The 22,372-nt window shown below is 37.1% G+C and overlaps 1 protein-coding gene across 8 annotated transcripts in view; it reads right to left on the bottom strand.

Annotated features, from left to right (window-relative positions):
* ZBTB20 (zinc finger and BTB domain containing 20) overlaps window positions 1–22,372 on the bottom strand; it is a 798,335-nt gene that overhangs the window by 343,775 nt on the left and 432,188 nt on the right. For all 8 annotated transcript variants that reach the window (XM_065875980.1, XM_065875981.1, XM_065875978.1 and 5 more), the window contains one exon: window positions 3,193–3,240. The gene's annotated coding sequence lies outside the window, so the exon portion shown is untranslated. The remainder of the gene's footprint in view (window positions 1–3,192; window positions 3,241–22,372) is intronic.

Genomic DNA, 22,372 nt, shown 5'->3' with positions numbered 1-22,372 from the left:
TACTCACTTTCGAGGCCAATGGAAAATGTGCTCTTAAGATTCAATAGACGTGAGTAACACATAAATCCAGTTTATACCAATGCAGGACGTTACGCAGTTACTCACATCCTGAATCTCTGATGAGTGGAACACACCTGTTGGAACAGTCACTGACCTGCAGGTCAAAGACAGCCAGGAAGGATAAAACCTTCACTACTGGTCTTCTGCAGACAACCTACTTGCACGAAGCATTCCTCCTTGTGGCTCTGGGTATAAAGGAGGTGGTCTAGCCATGGGAAACAGACCCACAGAAGGTTCTTTAAATATTCTCAGGATAAACTGGAGTAACACACACAGGCACACAGGCAGTGAGTGCCCTTTGTTCTGCAAGGCACCATCTCCCTCCACGCCCACTTCCCCAAACATAGTGCTTTTCTGAAAAATTATTCAGACTATTAATGGACAATTCCTCCCTTTACAGACTTCCTAAGTACCTCCTTAGGAGGAAACCTTCCGTTTCTGCCAATAAATCTTAAAAAACTATAAACATTTAAATCCAGTGTTACATTTGGTTTAAGTATTTTCACCATATTTATCTAGGATGGGTTGGCTACAGCCATGCTGGACTTCTGAGTAGTTAAAGGCCTATGTTTTCCTTTCACCTCAAATATGGAATTGTATATAACACAACATATATCCAATAATGAGTATAATTAATGCTGCATCGATCTGGCATGCAAATTACCATCCTAAGTTTGAGTCAAGTAAAAAAAATACCAAAAAAAAAAAAAAATTCATCCAAGAAACCTAGCCAAATCTGTAAAATGTCTCTCTAGTCAACCAAATTATCCTTTGGCTTACAGATGTGCCTAAGAATGTTATGAAACACACTGATGAGATTTTATGATCAATTGTTACATTTTAGAAAATGTGATGACAGCACACTCAGAAGAAAACTACTCCTCTACACAATGATTAGAACTATTCATCTGAATGTTTTTAACATTAAAATGTAAAAAGTTCTGATGGGCCTGAAATATTGATGGACTAAAATGCTATAATGACTGGGGTTTGCTTCAAAATAACATGGTGGTAGCACGGGAAAACAAAAGACCATGAGTTAATCACTGTGCAAGCTGGGTTATGGGTACATGGGGGTTCATTGTAGTGATCTGTCTACATTCATGTATTTAAAATTTTTCATAATAAAAATTTTAAAAATTTATACTGATTTGAACTTTCATTCATTTACTCATTATTTATTGACTGATTCATTTACTTTTTATATGTAAGATTATGGAAACAAAAAGTTAAAAAAAATACTCTTGTTTGACATTTAGGTTAAGTAAGCTATTCCTCTTCAGAAATAGTATATATTTATTTAAAATGATGTTTATAAGGACTATGTAATTACATGTAGAATTCTGAGGTTAAATTTTGAAAGCAGGACATAAAATTATATGGAAAGTATGATTACAGCATGTTTTAAAAAATATATCCTCAGGGGAAAATGAGCGTAAAGAAATATATCAAATGGTTATTAATGGTTGGATTTAAATTACAGAAATAATTACTTTAATTTTTCTTCATTTTACTCCAGTGTGTTTTTCCAAATTATTTTTAATAAGCATGTATCATTTTTAAATGAAAATAAATATTTATTCATTAGTGGATAAGATGTGCTCTCCTTTCCCAAGGAGCTTTTTATTTACTAAAACAGAGAAACTACAAACATACAGCATTGCCCTGATAGTTTAAATCTTCATACCTAGAAGTGAAATACACCCACAGGAAAAGAAATGTCAATACAGATTTTATCTGATTGTAGAAACATAAAGAGCTTTCTGTGTGTTGGATAGAAATAGGGGAGGAACTGGCTTCTTTGCAAGCCAGAAAGAGTGTGAAATTCAGGCCATTTTGTGATGAGATCATTTCGCAATGAATGCAGGCAATGACAAATAAAAGTTACCAAATGAGGCTGTCCCTTGAGTTCTTAACATTCTCACTCTTTCTTTTGGGGCAGTATAATGAGTAAAGCTTGGGAGTGGGAGTAGGGAGTTACAATCTAAAGGCTTGTGCCCTTCACTGGCAAGATGGGTACATTCAGAAAGACAGATAGATGTACAACAGAATTAGAAACAAAAATACAGTAGACAACTGTGGATTATGTGTAATGGATATGGAAAGTCTCTGCTAGAAAGCTATCTGTATTACCCCAAGAGATTACTTTCCTCATTTTATGCAAATTCATATAAAGTGAAGTCAAGAGTGTAGACGCTAAACGTTTGGATGGATATGATGCTCATGACTAAATAGGCCTGGCTAGAGCAAGGGAGAATACATTCAGATGCCAGGTAAGTCACCCCTTTACTCCTCCCCTCTCTGGTACATCTGCCAGTGCATTTCTATGTAGGCCAATCTCTAGCAAACTCAACTCTTTCAAGCTCTGTCTGACTTGATGATGTTCTACCAATATACCCTCAGTCCTGACCTGCACTCTCCTCCCAGCCACTGAACTCTCAAGAATTCTAGAAACTTTGAATTTTGAAACTTTACCAATCTCACTAAAGGACACATAGACCTCAAAGTTTCAAACCTAGGCTAGCTTGAAGCCCTGGTGTTGGTCCTCTTACTTAATTGGTAATGTTGGTGGTAGTGGTGAGGGTTGTCCACGTGCCCTTCGTTTGTTCATACACACAAGAGCAGTCATGTCTGATTTTAAGGCTGATCCACATGAAGTAAATGCACGTCAGATGTGTAGCATATCATTGAATAATAACATGTAGTTCAAAGCATCACAGAATATGTTTGGAGGGTTTTGTTTGCATAATGCCAAAACATCCAGTGTTCCACATGGAAACATCAGTGCCCAACTTCACCAAATCACCTTCTCTGTCCACTCAGGTGTCCTCCGAATACTTCCACCCCAGCGTAGCAAAATCACTGTAAACCATTTGTTTAACTCTGTGACAACAGGTTCTCAAGATCATGTTTCATATCATTCTAAATGATGGTATTTCAAGTGAACAAATAGGATATGAAATAGGTACCCTTCACCAATGTCAAAATACGTTCTGTTCAAATTTAGTACTTGAGGTGGTGGACTCACCACAGCTTTAGGTTTAAGTCTTTCTGAGGTTAGGAGAAATATACTTGGCTTCTTTGTACCTCACTATTTTGGACCGCCATTTAGAGATGATGAAAGTTGCTTACCAGATGGCAACGTCACGAGGAAAATCCAGTTAGTGATGGTGAAACATTCTGAAATGAAAAGAGCACTGTTGCTGCTAGGTATTTAATAAATCTATGACAATCATAGAAAATAACCCCATTTACTTTTCACTCAGGCCACGGACACACTGATACTATATAAAAAGTAAAGGATGCTCCCCTTTGGGAATGAAAATACAACTGTGCCCTGAGAAAGTGCTTTTGTAGCTGCCTGTGTGCTTAACTTTAAGGCTCTAACCAGTTGCAACCAGTTGTGAATGACTTGCTGCCTATTTCTGTAATTCACTGTAACTTGTATTGAGAAAGTTATGTTTTATGGTTAATTATCTGTGGTCTGTTTAAAAAAATAAATCAAACCATTGTGAACCACCAGGATTTGCAGCTCCATTTGAACTTTACCGTACTTTTGATTAAACATTTTGTAAATAAAAACAAACTGGTTTCTCCTTGTTTGGGGTTGTTTGTTACTTGTGTTCTGGATATAAATATTGTGGCAATAGTGGTAGAACAAGCTATGGATTATTTACCTCTGGTTTCATGAGTTGTGAGTTACTGGCCTTATCCTCTTTCATGAGTATAAATAAATGTATAGTGTTATATTCCAAGTCCTGTAAGACAACTGGAATGAGTGAACTGAAACCTTTCAAAACCAAAACCTTTTATGCTAAGTCACAGAACAACAAAACAAACCCCAAATTAACATTTAAAAAGCTTCTACTGTAGAGCAACAAAATCCCCAAATATTATATAATCTGCATTTTAAAATCTGCTTCCCTAACAAGCAGCAGTCTACCAATAATTCCACACGCATGTCTTTTCACTGCTTTTATAATGGAGACGCCATAGGTGGTTTTACCAGAGATCACCTCCCGCCCCCAATATCAACACCAGAATGAGGCCTTGAAAATAGCCAGCATAATAACTTAAGCCAAAATCGATTTAGCAAGATCAGGAGTTACTGTAGCTAAAAGTAATGAAACAATATATAAAAGAAGAATTCTATATAAAATTTGTCTGTTGTCATCATCCTAGGACCTGTATAAATAAAAGAAGTCTAAAAAATAATTGCCGAGAGAAAATGAGAAAAGCCAAGATTTAAAGGACCCTGTGGCAGAGTGTAAGAGGAGCATATTTGAGACCCAGAATCGTTATATCCCTAACACATTTTCATATGAAACTTAACCAGGATTACCAAAGTACCTTGCTCAAAATTATGTTTTTTAAATGATCCAATGGTCTGTGCAGCACTGACCATTACAAAGGACCTCTAGGAAAGATATAAAATATCCTTCTGCACTTTGTTATTTTTATAAAGACAGAGACAGGATAATAAGGGTTTTCTTATAAAATGGGGTCTGAAGCTTGGAGTGCTGCATCTGGTTTCACCTTACCCCTTTATTACTCACATTGCTTACTGCTTACCTGCATAAGTACTAAGAGGGAACAGCCACCGCAGCTCCCCAAAACATATTCATGAAGCAGATACGATGTGCCAGGCACAACTAGAGTGATTCTTCTTGAAAAGGTAAGTCAGTGACTGAGGTTTTTGCAACATTTAAAAATATCTATTGTGCCAATAGAAATGAGAAGCCAGGTTAAAAGAGTTGTGAAGTACTTCTGAAAAATTAGAAAATGTTTAAATCTTCCCCTAGATTCTTGAACACCCTGGGAATAGAAAGTTTAGGCTTGCCAGCCCTTCCTCAGCCTGGATCCCACCTTGCAGAAGAAAAACTAGAAGTAGGCTATATGTTCTCTGTGGTTACAGCCAAAAAAGGGGGCTGAATAGAATCGGCTGGCATTCATTGGGCGTTGAAAGGTCAATTCTGAACCTGAGTATGGTTCAGAGAGTGCAAAAAACCTCACCGAGATGGAATTGGAAGATATTCTGATAAACTGAGGCAGGAAAAAAAGTCCAAAGATGTTTTACTCAAAGATGTTTTCCTCTACTTCTTTGATAACCAGATGGCTCCAACTATTTTGGACAATCAAGAAAATGCTCCTCTACAGAGGTCTGAGTTTTCTTTTAAATCCAAGCAAACCCATTTGAAAAGCGGGGTATTCTAAATGATTCTCTGTATACAGAACTACACACCAAAATTAAGTGCTTGGCTACAGAAGATTAATCATGTTACTATTACATTATAAAGAAACATTTTACATGGTGCAGAATTCATTTTGTTAATCAGGTACACACATACAAAACTGCCTATTGGAACCCACACTCAGCTATAACTGAGAAAACCATAATTCAAAAAGATACATGCACCCCAATGTTCAATGCAGCACTATTTACAATAGCCAAGTCATGGAAGCAACATAAACGTCCGTTGACAGATGAATGGATAAAGAAGATATGGTATATTTATACAATGGAATATTACTCAGCCATAAAAAGAATGAAATAATGCCTTTTGCAGCAACACGGATGGACTTAGAGATTATTTTACCAAGTAAAGTAAGCCAGACTGAGAAAGACAAATATACAATATCGCTCACATGTAGAATCTAAAAAAAAAAAAGTGATACAGATGAGTTTATATACAAAATAGAAATAGACCCACAGACATAGAAAACAAACTTATGGGGCTTCCCTGGTAGCACAGCGTTTAAGAATCCACCTGCCAATGCAGGGGACACAGGCTCGAGCCCTGGTCCGGGAAGATCCCACATGCCACGGAGTAACTAAGCCCGTGCGCCACAACTACTGAGCCTGTGCTCTAGAGCCTGTGAACCACAACTACTGAGTCTGTGCGCCACAACTACTGAAGCCCATGCATCTAGAGCCCGTGTGCCGCAACAAGAGAAGCCACCGCAATGAGAAGCCCATGCACCGCAAAAAAGAGTAGCCCCCCGCTCGCTGCAACTAGAGAAATCTCGCCCACAGCAACGAAGACCTGATGCAGCCAAAAATAAATAAATAAAATAAATAAATGTATTAGGAAAAAAAAGGAGAAATCAAACTTATGGTTACCAAAGGGGAAAAGGGGGGAAGGATACATTAGGAGTTTGGGATTACCATATACACACTACTATATATAAAATAGATAACCAACAAGGACCTACTGTATACCACAGGGAACTATACTCAATAATTTTTAATGACCTATAAGGGAAAAGAATATTAAAAAGAATAGATACATATATGTATAACTGAATCACTTTGCTGTACACCTGAAACTAACACAACATTGTAAATCAACTTATATGCCAATAAAAAAGTTAAAAATATGAAGAGGGACACAGAAAAAATATACGTATGAATATGTGTGAATATCCTGCTTAAAGACTAGAATATTGTGGCCAATTTTCATTATATTCCACAAACATATCTATCTGAGCTATAGATTCTTTCAAGGAAAAAAAAAAGCTGAAAGGAGACACATTTACAAAATACTTTAATAATGTATGCTAGCTTAGTCATTATTCATATTAAGACAACAAAAGATGTCCCCATGTCATCATACATACAGAGATATGACAACCCCAGTGATCTTGATCATTCAGTTGTTACAATACAGAGCCATATTCAGGCAATGAAACCTGAAAAAACAGACAAAACTCTCCTGGCTTCGATTTTTATCTTTATGCACCAGATTTTTCCATACAAAAGGAATCCCAAATTCAATAGCTAACACATAAGAGAAAGTTAAACAAACTAGGAAATAGCCTGAATCTTTTATAAGAAGTAAGGAAAAACTCACCTCCTACCTTTAGTAAAATTAAAGGAACCAATTTCATATGGCCTTACCATCCAGAAGTAAAGTGTGACCTAAAGGAATGATACTGATCCCAAACACACAGAGATGAACCTCAGTAGTTCCTACTCAGATCCATCCTCTCTCCCTCCTACTTTTACCTTTCCTTATTGTATTAAGAACACTCAGACCTACCACCACACTACCTCTCACACACGTGATCTCACTTTCTTCTAGCAGAAACCTCACAATGCCTAATGCTGTGCTCTCTAGCATTTTGTATCCATTTTAAAACCATTTGATAGGCAGAAACTAAAAGGGAAGAACAGACAAACCCCCAAAGCCCTCCAACCTCCCTCATCAGAAAAATGCCCGGTCCCCAGAGGACATCAGTCAGTTAAGTGAAACAAAATATCATAGCAGGGAAGGAAGACTGATAAACCTTAGACAAATCTCACTGTGTTCCCATCTGGGAAGGGAGTTACTCCAGTGAAAAAGTAGTGGGTGTGGGAAAGAAGCGAAGAGCTACAAAAAGAGAAAGAGGAAAAAGAATACTTTTATAGTATGTTTGAGACTTAAAGGCAGTACAATGAATCCAAAGGTGTTCCAGGGAATAGTGTGAGAGAAAGTTTTAAATGAGAATTCCAGAGACTACAGGTTCGTAAATGAAACTGTTGTTCAAAGGGTGAATCCTATAGGGAGTTTGAATTAAGTGTCTCTGCTGTAGAATCTAGATGTTTTCTCTTTCCTTAAGACTTTGGGGTTTGAATGTACTTTGTCATGAGAAAAAAACAGTAGAGCTTTATACAGCTCCCAAAGTAAAAAGCAAGAGAAAGACAGGGTTTATATAACCAGCTTTTTACATAAATATTACATCAGGATACATTTCAAATGAAAACACACACATACACACACACACAGCTGTCTTCCTTATCCTTTCTATTTTAAAATTCACTTCATATTTTAAATGTTGTTGATTTTTCACAAAATAAGTAAAAAAGCATTATACACCTCAGAATAATTTTAGTCTTATATTACCTGGAAAATTTACCACATCATGGAGGGTCACAAAATCTTGTTTTAAAGCCAGTTAAGACACTGACAATTATGGGATGTTTTGCTGCAGCCCAGGGCAACTAGAAATGGTCGTGAATGTTAGCTAACTCCCTTCTCAACAGTCTGAGAAAAGGGAAAAAAAAGTGTAAGTTTTCCCCATCTGTTATTTCCTTTTTTTTCTTTTTGGCTGTGGAAAAGTAAAATTATGCAAGAGCTTTTGAATGTAAAGGCTGTGTGTGCTTTTTCCCTTTTTGTCTCTGTGTACCGGTTATGTGATGTTGCGTAACTGAGTACAGAGTAGGCGGTTAGCGTTTACTATTGATTTACACTATGCCATCTAATGAATTCAGAACACTAAAAAGAAAGGAGCAGGAGGGGTGGGAGGAAAAAAGAGAAAGAGAAAAACAGGGAGAGAAAAGAGGAGGACCGAACAGAGGGGAGAGAGAAAGAGCTCATATAGAGAAACAATTCTAATGCCTGGAATAGTTTCATTCTTATTCCCTGTAGCTCTGACTTTCCGTTATTGTTCAGGTCTCAGAAAAACAGATTTGAGCTAGTGACCCCAATATTCCAACCTTATTTCTAATGAGGATTACTGGCAGGTGAGTGTCTGAAAGTGCTAATGTGTCAAATTACTTGAAAGCAATTCCACTAAACTGTCAGACTTCTCCACATGCACCTATTTGTCATTCTCTTGATGCCTTTGGGAATCTGTATCTGTGATAGCCAGTGATATGGTCCAACTAGTTTACCTAGTAGCAAATATTATTTGAAAGACACACGGGGATATCATCAGGGCAAAGAGAAATATATTCAATTTTACCCATCTTCTTTAAAAATGCATGAAGAACGCGTTTAGAAATCTTCGAATAGATCACTATTTTACTTTGGAAGAAGATATGCCCCACATTATTTTGCTAAACAGAACAGCCCAATATAGGACAATGACAGAGAAATGGGCAATGAGAAAAGATTCTATACTGATGAACATGCTTGTAAAGGAAATTTAAATAATTTCTTATATTGTGCTTATGGAGAGCACTTAAAATTTAACTTTTGATCTGGATGACTACAGACATCTCCAGTCCTCTGAGGCTGCCTGGTGCTTCCCATGCCGTACAATGAGTTCCCAAGGCTGAGGCCAGAAAGTAAGGGTGAAGTTGATCCTCTTGCTAGGCACAGGACCGTCGTGTACCTGAGTGCCCTCCTATGGCTGAGGACAATCACTAAAGTGAGAAAGAGAAAGAGAAGTTCTCTTTATTAGCAGCCAGCTAGAGAGCAAGGCAGGGAGCTTGAATCTGCGTTTGTAAATGGTGACTAGAAAAAAAAATCACAGGAGCTCATCTAAAGGAAAGAACAAGAGTTTGGTGTTTCATTTCTGATCATCCAGTGATCTTCTCTTCTCATCCATTTTAACTTAGAAAATAATAAACAGATGACTACTCCATACATTTTTCAAGGATGCTTTAATGAGAGATGGCCATGTGCACAGTTTATACCTAGCACCTAGCACAGTGCTTGGTACATTCTCTGTGCTCAGCAATATGTGTTGAAACAGTAAAATGATTATGGGAGAAATATCTCTGTAGGAAAAGTACACTAGAAAAGCCTCAGAAAACATATTCCAATGACTTACAGGAAATCTTAGGCTGTGCTTTGGCTGTAGACACAAAATAATGATGTAGATAAAGTGTCAAACAGTTATTTGGGGATCAGTTCACTTTAGTTCCATTTATTAGAGAAAAAGCTTAACAAATTTATAATACTGGTAATATCAGCAAAGTTTTGTGTTCATTTCCACCATCCCTTTGGACTATTTTTCATTTCAGACTTGGGCACAGAAAAGTCCATTTTAATTTCCATGGACACATTCTAAAGGAAAAGTCATGGGATAGCAACATAATTCATGTTTTAAAAAATACTGAGAAGAATATAGCCATTTAGTAATGGGAGAGAATACAGCATTTTGCTGAAGGGCAAGGCAGGTTGAGTTTTGATTAGGTTATGCAAATTTAAATTAATAGAAGGGCAACCAAGAATGTACTGATTTCAATTTTCTTGGTTAAACAGGAGTTTTAAATTTCTGGATTAGAAAGTCAGAAGTGCCATCTTTCAGTTAATTGGAGAATAAGACCTTAAGAGAAAGAATTGAAAGCATAATCTCTCAAAAATTCCAGTTGAAGATTTAACTAAAAGTGTGTTTGGCAGTGGTAGCCATAGTACTTTTTATAAAGTGGGGCTACCATCTTGTTAACTCATCCAGGACTAAGCATGCACGTATCAGTAAAAACTTCCAAACTTTTTTCTTTTTAACTTTGATCATTAGTATAATCTAATCTAATTCAGCAACTTCCTTCAATAAGCATCCTGGCAGTAGGTCAACAAGATCATACCATGTGCTGTTTCATTTCATGGATTCTTTTTTTTTATTTCATGGATTCTTAAAAGTGGATAAGAATGTGCCTGGCCCCCTCATTTTATATGCGAGGATTCTGAAGCTCAGAAGGTAATTTTCTCAGGGGTATATATTCTGAGACAGATCTGGGACTAAAGCTCACAGTTCATTTCTCCACAGCATAGAATAAGTCAAAGCTGCATAGAGTGAATCTTATTTTAAATGCTATAAAGAGAGATTTCAAAAGACTTTTTATTAAGATTTGGACTGCTTACATAATGTAAAATGTTCACCTCAAAGCTATCTTATACTTAATTTTCCATCTTTAATCAGAGTCTCCTCTTCCTCCTCTTTTTCTTCCTCCTCTTATTCTTTAGATCTTTGGATTGCCTTTTCTACTCTGATTGATTCTCACTCATTTATCCCCATATCTAACTTCAAATTCTTCCCTTTTATCACTTTTCATCTGTTTCTCCAACTTGTATTTATTACTCTTCCTCATAAAAATCATTTCTTTTCTGTTCCTGTATTTTGAGATCCTCAGAAATCATAAAGGAAGAAAAAATTTGAATTTAGTACCATACAATAATCTTTGGTATACACTTCGGTAAGTTTTTTTAAACTGCAACAAGATACTGACAACCTGAGGGTAAACTATAGCTAGAGGCTTTGCCTGTGATACAGCTGTCTAGACCTCTGCACTGCTGGAGAGGAGACTGGGGCCTAGTGTTACAAGAAATCTCATCTAAGATAGAGAGAAAAGGCTCACAATCTCCAGACCCGACCACTCATTTTTCTACTACACCAGGTCACCTTTTTGCTCCCTTTTCTTTCTCTCCATTCCACTGTCACAACTATTTTGAGACTGATTGCGGCAAAGCAGGAGGAGATCCAGAGAAATCCTAGTGGCTTAACGTGGTTTAATGATACTGGCCAAACTCTCAATGCCAAAAAAAGACAGAAAGCTGCATACTAAATTTGTAGTTACACAGAAAGTGGAGTCTGAGGGGGTTCAAAGAGAACTTGGACCTGAGAAAGGTCTCTGTGTAACAGTGACATTGCTGCCAGAATCATTTAGGTTGTGTCATTGTTTCCCTTATAAAGCTTAACTCTTATGGGGTTTACAATTCAGCTAAAATGATCAGCTCCAGGCTGAAATGCAGCTCTAGATATCTTAGAGTGGGAGGTTTTTTTTTTTTTTTTCCTCCTTATTCCTTAACAAAGAACATATACAGCAACTATTCAGCCATTTCAATGACATCTGGATTCTGACCGCACGCCTCTCCCTAAAAAGGAGTAGGTGCTAATCAAGGAGCCTAATCTACAGTGAGTTAAAGTAAGCAACATCCATTGTGGAATGAAGGACGTGAAACTGGTATATGAATGGGCAATAAACAGATGTTCTATTATTTTAAAAGGCTTAATGTACATCACTTGGATAGATATTTCATTCCACTTTACTGATGTGAATAGGATTTTGGCAGTAGCTTGGTGAAGTCTCCCATTTGTTAACCAGAAAACATTACAATTACAGGAGGCAGAAATTCCTGGTGCTTTCCTTAGATCCCTTTCCTCATAAGCCCATTCCCAGGGTAGCTATAAGATAATCAATAATTTTAAAAACTCCTTGCTCCTATGTCTCTAGTATTGGTTATAACGTCTACAGTGTGATGCTGTGCCACAGTGTTGAGAAGGGATAGGAGGAGGAAGTCCCGGACATAAATTAAAATCAATAGGCCAGAAGGAAACTAGCATTTATTGAGTACATATTATGTGCTATATCCTTCATTGATATTATCCCATTTAATATAAATCCCCTGTGAAGTAAGATTGGCCTAAGTTTCATAGATTAGCAACCTAGTTACAGAGCTGTTAGCTAACTTGCTTAAGGACACAGAGCTAATTAAAAAGTTGTGCCGGGGAGGATAAGGACATGTTTGACTCCCAGGCCCACACGTAATGTAATGTACCACAAAGCCAGGAGCAGAATATGAAGCCATCTAACCAAAAAAAAATTTCTCTAAACCAATGATGAGAACCACCAAAATCCTCAAGTAGGGGGTGGGAAGGATAAATAACTCCTAAGGACAAACAGATTTTTGCTTTGCTCTTGGCTATGATAAATCCCTGTTTTCCAAATGCATAGTTGGAAAACGTTCCTTGTCATAGGTAAAGAAATGCACAATTTCACAGGAACCTTTAAATCAGACCAGATATTTAAGTGTTTTTAAAAATTCCTTTAAAGATTTATACTGGATAAAGGTGAAAATTATAATGCATATAAAATCTGATGATTAGTATATTAACAATTGAATATATCTGTGTATGTATATGTATATGTGTGTATGTGTGTGTACACACAATTTTTTTTCTCTTTGCTAAAGTTTCTGGTAATTGCTATAAAGTGCTTGACAAAATCTAAACAATGAATATGTTAAGCGAGGAGAAAAGGAAAGAAACAAAGAATAAGAAAAGGAGAGGCATGTGTGTGTGCATGTGTGTGTGTGTGTACATAACTTTCCTCAACATTTTAATCCTAAAATATTTCTTAAGGTAAATAAGCCATAATGCTGTAAGTCTACATTGTGTGTGTGTGTGTGTGTGTGTGTGTGTATACAATTTTTTTCTCCTTGCCAAAATTTCTGGTAATTACTGTAAAGTACTTGACAAAATCTAAACAGTGAACATGTTAGGCCAGGAGAAAAGGAAAGAAACAAAGAACAAGAAAAGAAAAGAAATGTGTATGAGCTTGGTGCTTTGTGACCACCTAGAGGGGTGGGATAGGGAGGGTGGGAGGGAGATGCAAGAGGGAGGGGATATGGGGATATATGTATATGTATAGCTGATTCACTTTGTTATAAAGCAAAAACTAACACACTATTGTAAAGCAGTTATACTCCAATAAAGACGTTAAAAAAAATAACAGATAACTAATGAGAACTTGCTGCATAGCACAGGAAACTCTACTCAGTGCTCTGTTGTGACTTAAATGGGAAGGAAATCTAAAAAAGAGGGAATATATGTGTACATTTAACTGATTCACTTTGCTGTACAGCAGAAACTAACACAACATTGTAAAGCAACTATACTCCAATAAAAATTAATTTTAAAAAATGTGTGTGTGTGTGTAAAGATAAAGAGGTTTTACAATGTTAATTTGACAAATGATTGTTTTTCAAAAGTTTACTTTTCTATACTGAATCTTTTATATGTAGACATTTTATAATGCTCATGAATAAACACTTGTTGAAGATAACATTAGAACTCATTAAGTAAATAACAGCAGCTTTGAAAAGTCTACATTTTGAAGTATTATAGAGTTTACCAACTTTACACGTTGCAATGAAGCATTCTTTCAAAATAATAAAATAGAGCATATACTCCATTTTTCATACAATACAGGTTTTGGGAATGAATCTTTCATAACTGTATTATTGTGTTGTGTGTGTGTGTGTGTGTGTGTGTGTGTGTGTGTGTGTGTGTGTGTGTTGGATGTACTATTCGCAAGACCTTTGGGACACTTTTCTTAATATATTTTTAAAATCATGGTTTGGTGAAGAACTTAAAGTAATAGCAGCCAGACAGATGTGAAAGGAAGAATTAACACTTCTTAGGCAGCACTAATTTATTCCTCAACTTTTAATGAGCCCTTCTTGCTCTGTCCTTCCCTCCTTTTCTCCCTCAAGTCCGAATTTGTTTGAGAGGAAGAAGAAACACTAGCTTCTGGCTCAGAAGAAGCACAAAAGAGAAGAGAACTAGACCACCTTCTGGGCCCCCATTTCTCATCCTTATAAGGAAAAGCAGTAGTAAACTGATCAACAGGAAAAGCGATGACAAGGACTCTGACACTTTTGTGGTTTGAGGCAAAAGCGGGATTTGCATTTGCACAATTTCAAGGACTTTCTTCAAAATTTAGCTTCTCTGGATGTTCTTATAATGACACTGAAGAAGACACATGATCTGTTGAGGGAAATAGGTGAGATGTGGGGGAAAGAGGAGGCACTCCTTATTTTCATATAGTATTTAAACATATGACCAAGATATAACTTGCAACATTAAAAAAAATTACCCAGTTAACTCGAACCTGCTAAAAATAACTCAGAATACCCTCCCCATGAAAACAAAACAAAATAAAGCAAAAACTCACAACCAGTTATTTTGACTGGTGAAAACAGTGACATGAAAGTAACAGATGGAAGCCCAGTTTTACTCACACAACATACTCACTAAGCACAGTCACAAGCATCCCCACGAAAATAACTTAACAATGCTGACTTTGGCCTTATGCTTAAAATATCTCCTTTAGGTTGGTTTCCTTGAAGACTTCAGGGGGCTTGTGAAAAACGACATAGAATGAAATTAACTCATCTGTCCATACCCAGAAACAGGAAAGAGCTGCCAATCACAGCCTATAAAGAGGATCTTTGTCAAGTCCTTTCTCAGGATTGGAACAGGTGTTCTTTTCTTATGTATTATTTTTTTGCTGTCTGGTAGTATTTTTAGGAAAGGTGATATATCTGTACTTTTAAAAACACCACACTACATAGCATCTAAAAACTTTCATAAATCAAATAATTAAAAGTAACAAATCTTCCTGCTAATTGCTCCTCAAAGCTGTAAGAAAGGTTATTTTCTTACCTTACACCGTGGCTTCTGATCTGACAGTGTCATTCAATCAATAATTTCAATGTCAGTTACTGATTTTCACCTCTTTTATTACAAAGACTTCCAGCAATAATGAAATGGTGCTGATCTGCTTGCTTTCACTCTATATAACGTCTATATTTATATGCTTTGCTTCTATTTGGATCTATATTTATCTGCTTTATCTGCCTACAGTGCATCTGTTTCTCATACACACAGACATATATTTATATATATACACACATACTGTATATATATAGGTTATATATAAACACTCATATCCACAAAAATGTATGAATGTATGCTAGTGTGCTTACTTCAACAAGCATGCAGGTGCATAAATACTCAGACACATGACAAATATACAAAGAAAATAAATGTACATGTAAACATAGTTGCACAGGGAGATGACTAGCTCAACAATAGGCCTGTCTAAATACTTGGCTGTTGGCCTTTGAGGCTTACACATCACTGAGTGACAGCCATAGAGTACTCTGGGAAGGAGAAAAATCTTCAGAAGGCAAAACTATATAACTAAATAGAGAGCATTCATTCTGATATATTCATTTTAAAGACGAGGAAACTGAGACACTGAGAGGCTAAGAGCAAAGATTTTACAGCTTTTTAGTGGCAGAGCTGGAAATAGAACCCGAGTCTCTGCCTTCTAGACACTCTTGTGCTACGCTGAATTGAAGTGATGAAAACATTTTTCTCAAACACAGTATCATCTTCTGATTTCCACTCTTTTCTAGTTTACCTTTTCCTTGCTGCATGAAGTCTAAGCAACCAACATTCACTGAGGGTCAGGCACTGTTCCAACTGTTTAAATGGGCTATTTCATTTAATCTGCACAATATCTTCAAAACATAGGTATTATTATTCATGTCCATCTTACAGATAAAAAAATCTGAGGCTTGGTGGGTTAAATAACTCACCCAAAGCGACACAGCTTGTAAGCAAAAGAGCTGAGCTCCTGTGATACTCCGAGGCCCATGTCTTTTCCACGAGATCATAATGCTTTCCTTAACATACACCTCAATGTCCTATGAACCTCCCCTCCTGCCCACAGCCTAACCATCATACAAACCTAATAACTGGTCTGTTTCAGGATATATAACAAGTCTAAAGCAGAAATTCTCTCAGACTAAGAAAAGTAAAGAAGGGTGGAACAGGTATAAGTTACATATCCCTAGTATGTAGCACATATCCACTACTAGAAAGCTGAAATATGCAAAATTGCGTCCGAAAAAAATACCCCATGAGTAGTCTTATGTGATTTAAAGTCTTAATAACTTCTAGTCTGTGAACATTTTATGTCATTTTCATCAAAGATCACAGCAAACTGATACAATTGAATCAAATGGTTAATAGAGGCACGAGCAAGGAAAGGGAAGATAGCAAAAGGAAGAAAGAACCACACCCCCTCTTCCTCCTTTCCTGAGGCAACACTTCCAAAGCAAACACTCATCAAAAAATACAAAGCTAGCACCAATAATTGGTACTTCATCCCCACCGAAGTGTCTAGAACAAATTCAGAAAAGAAACTATGTCTACATATGGTAAGGTAATTTTACACAAATTTCCTCAGCTAGTAACAAGTCCTGAGCTATCCCAACACATAGGAGTTTTACACTTTGTTCAGTTCACACAGAACCCAGTACTAGGAGATGCCATGTGGATTTGTGAAACTCCCTGGGGCATACTGCATCCGTAAGCCAAGGAACAGAAATTACACTGATCCATGTATGCAGCTCTTCATCTGTGACATATTGATAATTACTCTTTATTTGTGAATTACATCCAAGTTATAAAAACAAGTTTCAGACATTTGTCACAAACAGGGTACATTTCACTTAACTCTTTCAGAACAGCATCTCGATGTGGTGTACAGGAAATGGGAGCTGTCGTACAATGGAGTCTGATGTTGTGGAAAGATTATAACCTTGAGAGAGAGACTGACTTGAGTATGAATCCCAGTTCTTCCACTTATTAGCAATATAAATATAGGCACATCACTTAAACAGCCCTAAATCTCAGTTTCATCACCTGTGGAATGAAGAATAAAACCACCTATTTTGCAGGAACATTGTGAGGATTAGAGATAGTCCCAGTGCAATGTCCTCCTCAAAAGAGGGGCATTAAATATTAATTATTATATGTTTAAGAAGGCCTTTTGGCTGTAACTTTCTATTGTAGATCTGATACAGAATTCTTCTGAGGTACTTTTTATGTTCATTTAATCAAAGATAAACTTTTTGGTGATCAAGTATGTTCCAAGTAATGATAGAAATAAAAGCATTTCAAGGAGTAACATTTTCACTGGAAGATCTTAAAGTACTTAATAACCCTCGACTTTCGTGATGGCTAGTACTCTCATTTAACAATTGGGCAAAATGAAGCTCAGAGATACATCCCCCAAATGAATTATAATAAAAAAATTCACCAGCAGGAGTGAGTAGAATTTCTTTCTTTAACATCTAAACCCCATAGTGTCCAGCTGAGTAATAACTGCTGCAAGGTCACAGATACAAAGGGCCATGCTTTCCCCAAGGCTCTTTGAGATTATGCACCGAGGCCAGAAACATTAGGTAATGCTGTGTACGTCTGCTGAGATAACAGGGCTGAGTCAGGGTTAGGTCAGGGTTTCAGGTTATAGGGTGGAGTGAAGAGTGGCTTTCAGATCAAATGATGGGAGTAGTTTAATTTAAGCAGATAACAAGCCATACAGTACTTAATGTAAGAGGAAAGGAAAGGGGAGACAACCACAGCCAAGAGAAGATGGGTGGGAACACAGACTCCGTGGGGCTCAAACGGGTAACTGTGCCTCACAGAGGAAACTCTCCCATGTTCGTGCACACTGAGACGTGAACAAAAAAGCCCAGGGTGCGGCATAAATCCTGCCATCCCAATAACACACACAGATGTTCCACTATTGTTTTCTTGTATGCACATTTTAATTAAGAGATCAGAATCAAGCATTAAAATGTTATTAAATGGCTTGTTTACATTTTCACTATATGTCATTTATTATGCATTTTCTAAATGTGTGCATATCTATTCAGAAGGATTCTTTGGAACTTTTATATCACTGTTACAACTGTCCCTCTAACTCAGGCCATTTTTAGCGAACCAAGTAACTGTGGGAAAGCCTTTTTGGTCCAAACAGTGGGGTAGAGACTCTCACTTCTTTAATTCTCAGTCAAGCAATGCCCATGCCCCATCAAACCACTTTGCCTAGTGACAAACTGCACTCCAGAACTCCAGCGCTATAGGAGGGCCCAGATCTACCACAGCCTTTTTGATTACTAATGAAAGACCCAATTACAAATATTGCCCCATTGTCCTCACAAGAAAATAGTCTTTCTATCCACACCACACCCTTTCCCTAAGCAGTTTCGAAAGCCTCAGAAACCCCAGCCTATCACATAGAGGAACCTGGCCTCCTACCAGTGGCACAGACTCCCTTGGAAGAGGAAGGGACACAGTAGGAGAAATGAGAATAAGTAGATGTTTTTCTCTCCTCGACCCATCACCTAGTTCTAGTCTACCACTTATGCCTATTTCCCACTGCAGGAGTCCCTTGAGTTTTCACTATTATTCTAGAGTTGAAACAGATAGCTGCACTTTTCCTTCTCTCAGACTCCACAAATATTAAGACTTAGTTACACAATCCACCTGCAAGGGTGGATCACAAGCATTCTGTAGTCTGCCTGTACCATATGGTTCAAGCACTTTAACAATAGGGCATTGTCCTAAAAGCCCACAATTCGTATAATGCCTTATGAATAATGGTACATGGAGTTGTATGGTCTCAGAGGGCAGGACTCATGTCTCCTGCATGTTCAGTTCAGTGGGCGGGACTCATGTCTCCTGCATGTTCAGTTCAGTGGGCAGGACTCAGGTCTCCTGCATGTTCAGTTCAGTGGGCGGGACTCGTGTCTCCTGCATGTTCAGTTCAGTGGGCAGGACTCATGTCTCCTGCATGTTCAGTTCAGTGCCTAGACTGCTCAATCAGTCCAAATAAAGAGTTTTTTTTTTTTCCTTTCTTTTTTTTTTTGTCTGTTTTTTATCCAGGGTAAGCAGAACACTTGAACAGAGCAGTCATAAGATAAGGAACACATTCCAATCCCACTGCCAAATTATATTCTTTAAACTGTCTCATTTATAGCATAAATGATCTAAAAAAGTTTTAGGTATAACCTTAAGGGAAGAGTTAAATCGAGTCTGCTATAACTGGTGGACCAGATAGGACTCAGAGAAGAGCAATGGTACAGCTTTAAATCAAGTTTCTTTTGGAAGGAAACTTTAAGATGTTACCACAGACAGAACGGAATTGGTACAACTCTCAGGAGGCTGTCTTAGCGATATGCATGAAAAACTTTAAAAGATATAAATGCTATTTGATCCAGAAATTTCACATCTAGGAATTTATCTAAAGGAAATAGTCTAAGATCTGCACAAAGATTTAGAAGCGAGTGCTTACCATGGTTTACTCACAACTCTGAAAAACTGGAAACCTTGTCTGACAATAGAGGGTTGAATAAATAATTGATAGTACATCCATATATTGGAATACTATGCAGCTATTAAAAATAATATTTTGAATACTACTTAGTAACATGAAGAAATGTTTTTGGTATATTAATAAATGATAAGGCATACTAACCAATAATATGTAAAGGTTGATCTATTGTATAAGTAAGTATTGCTAAGTTAAATATTGTTTAAGAAATTATAGATGTGTATACACATAATGGAAAGACTGGAAAATATATATGAAGACACTAAAATTCATTGTTTCTGGGCAGAGGAATTTTAAGTAATTTTTGTTTATTTTGAACTTTTCCATAATTAATTTTACAGCAAACTATTACTTAAAATATTAATCTACACCCACCTTCCTTCCCTAAAGTCCTAAAAAGTTATTTTCTATAGGCATTTTGTCCCTAGTAGTCTTCTCTCTCCTATTTTTAGAGAGAGTATATGCTGCTTTCTAAAATTTTTAGTGTTTGAGACTATGTAGTTATAATAGAGCCTTTACTTCTTAAATCGAAATCTTTAATAGCCCTATGATTTTTGTCTTAGGCTTCTCCTTAGAAAGAATTCCAATGGCCCGTAAGTTAATCTTAAAATTAGAACAGAGCTGCTGTACCTATTTATCCTAAAGTCCTAAATTTTTCTTTCAATTCAGACTCTGTAACAGCAATTAATATCAAGTTATATTATTTAGGACCACAGCATAACACGCCCTTTAGGATTTCCAAACTCTTTCATTTATTTCACCAGTGCTACATTGTTTAATAGATGCTGATGCTATAGAGAATAAATGAAACATACAGAATCAACCATTCAGAAAATATCATCACAGGCTTGGTCAAAAAAGGAGGAGCTTAGTTCAATACAGTCTAATTCCCTCTGTGGTATTTGATGTAATAATCCCTGTACTTCTCATACTGACAGCTCCTTGTAAGAGATACTACCCCTTCCACAGCTTTTATTCACCTGCACACCCATATCCAGCCATAGGTGATTGTGCAAGGGACCATAAAGTAGGAAGAAAATGGAGGAGCTGTGACAGCTCACAGGTGGTTCCAAGTTATAAAAAGCAGGAAAAGGATATACATTCTATTAATACTAAAGGAAAATTAGGCAGAAATGCAGAGAAATGCCAAGCCATGATATTTAGTCTACTATAGCAAAGTTCCACGAACTCCTGCCACAAATGTTACTGGAGCAGCCCTGGATCTGGAATGATCTCACCAGAACCTCTCCTTAGAATTTCTTTATTGTGCCATGTGTATCTCAAAACATATCCTCAGCACTTGAGGAAACTGAGTCTCTATTCCTTTAAATAAAATAATAAAAACAATAACAATAATATCTGACAGCCAAACTTAGAGGATTCATTAGAATTCAAAACACAGACTTCTCTGAAACCTGAGTTTCTGATCTCAATATGGCAATTTCAAATAGCTAAAGTGAAGCATCACAAGTTTGTATGTAGGGTCTGTGGGATTATAAACTTAGGTCCATATTATACGATAGTGTAGCAACCACTTACAAAGACAGGGAGTTACTCTTGAAATCAATTTGTAGCCTTCTGGGTTCCCACTGGATAATGGCAGCAAACTAAATTTGAACCCTCCAAACATCTTCCAAAAGTAATGTAGATTAACAAGGAGAGAAAATAAAACCACAACTTATGCCCATAGGATAAACTAAAAACAGAGGAAGCTACAAACCTCAACTTCTGTGCAAGTAAGGAAATAAACATTCTGAAACAAGAAGAGCCAGCATGAGAGCCCACACTAGTGTGGTGACTGGAGACAGCACTACCTAGGAGTCCAGAAAGACTATTAACTCTAGTAAATAATCACAGCTTTAGGGAGGAGGTGTGCTCTGGAAGAAGCTCCCCGTGAAAAAAACCAAATGCTACAGCCCTTCCAAGACCTATGGAATCAGATTTTCCAGAAGTGATACCCAGGCACCCATATTTTTAAGCTCTAAAAGTGATTTTGAAATACTCTAGAGATGAGGGCCAACGTGACTGGCTAAGTTCAACCATTATAAATTCATCTCCCCTAAATTCATAAACAAAAATTCTGCTCCTGCTCAGCCAGTCTCCTTGTTCTCCATCCTTGCTTTCCCCTAAAAGGAAAGTTAATTTATATCTTTCTACATCTGCTCCTGACTTCTCCCTATCTGGAAAGTCCTGCCTGTTTCAGTGTTCCTCAGTTCCAAAATTGGGTTCAAGTTTTACCTCTCCTTCTAATTCCACTCTCATTAATAAACTACAGAAAATGTGTTTTCACCTCTGTCTTACATCATTATGGAAACAATAAGATATGTTTGTCTTACATCCCAGTGAGATCATAAACCATATGTGTCCTCAGGAAGTGTTCATATGGTTTTGTTGGTACCTCTTGGCTATACACATCCGGGACTTTCCAAAGACAGCAGAACGAATGAAAGTAGCACCTGTATATTCATCATCAAATAACACAGGGTGTGCACATTTACCTCCAGAAACTGCTCATTGTCCATTCCTTGCATTCCGTAGGCTTACATTCTAAAAATAATGCTTATGTAGAGATGAAAAAAAAAAAGGGTTTGTATCTCCAGCCCTAATCCCTCCTCTGGGCTCCTAAGTTATATATCTAACTGCCTACTCAGTTTCTTCACTTGGATAAGAATCTCAAAGTCAACATGTCCCCAGATTAACTCATAATTAGCTCTGCCCCCAGATCTGCCCTTTCTTCCATATCCCCATAGCACCCAACTCCATGGAGTTACTGATATTGTCATTCATCCAGGTGCTCAGGCCAAACACCTGTGACTCATCAAACCTGATGTGTTTCTTTCTAATCTACAC

The sequence above is a fragment of the Phocoena phocoena genome, chromosome 4 (genome assembly GCF_963924675.1).
Source record: "Phocoena phocoena chromosome 4, mPhoPho1.1, whole genome shotgun sequence".
Taxonomy (NCBI): domain Eukaryota; kingdom Metazoa; phylum Chordata; class Mammalia; order Artiodactyla; family Phocoenidae; genus Phocoena; species Phocoena phocoena.
This window is presented reverse-complemented; position numbering and strand designations above follow the sequence as displayed.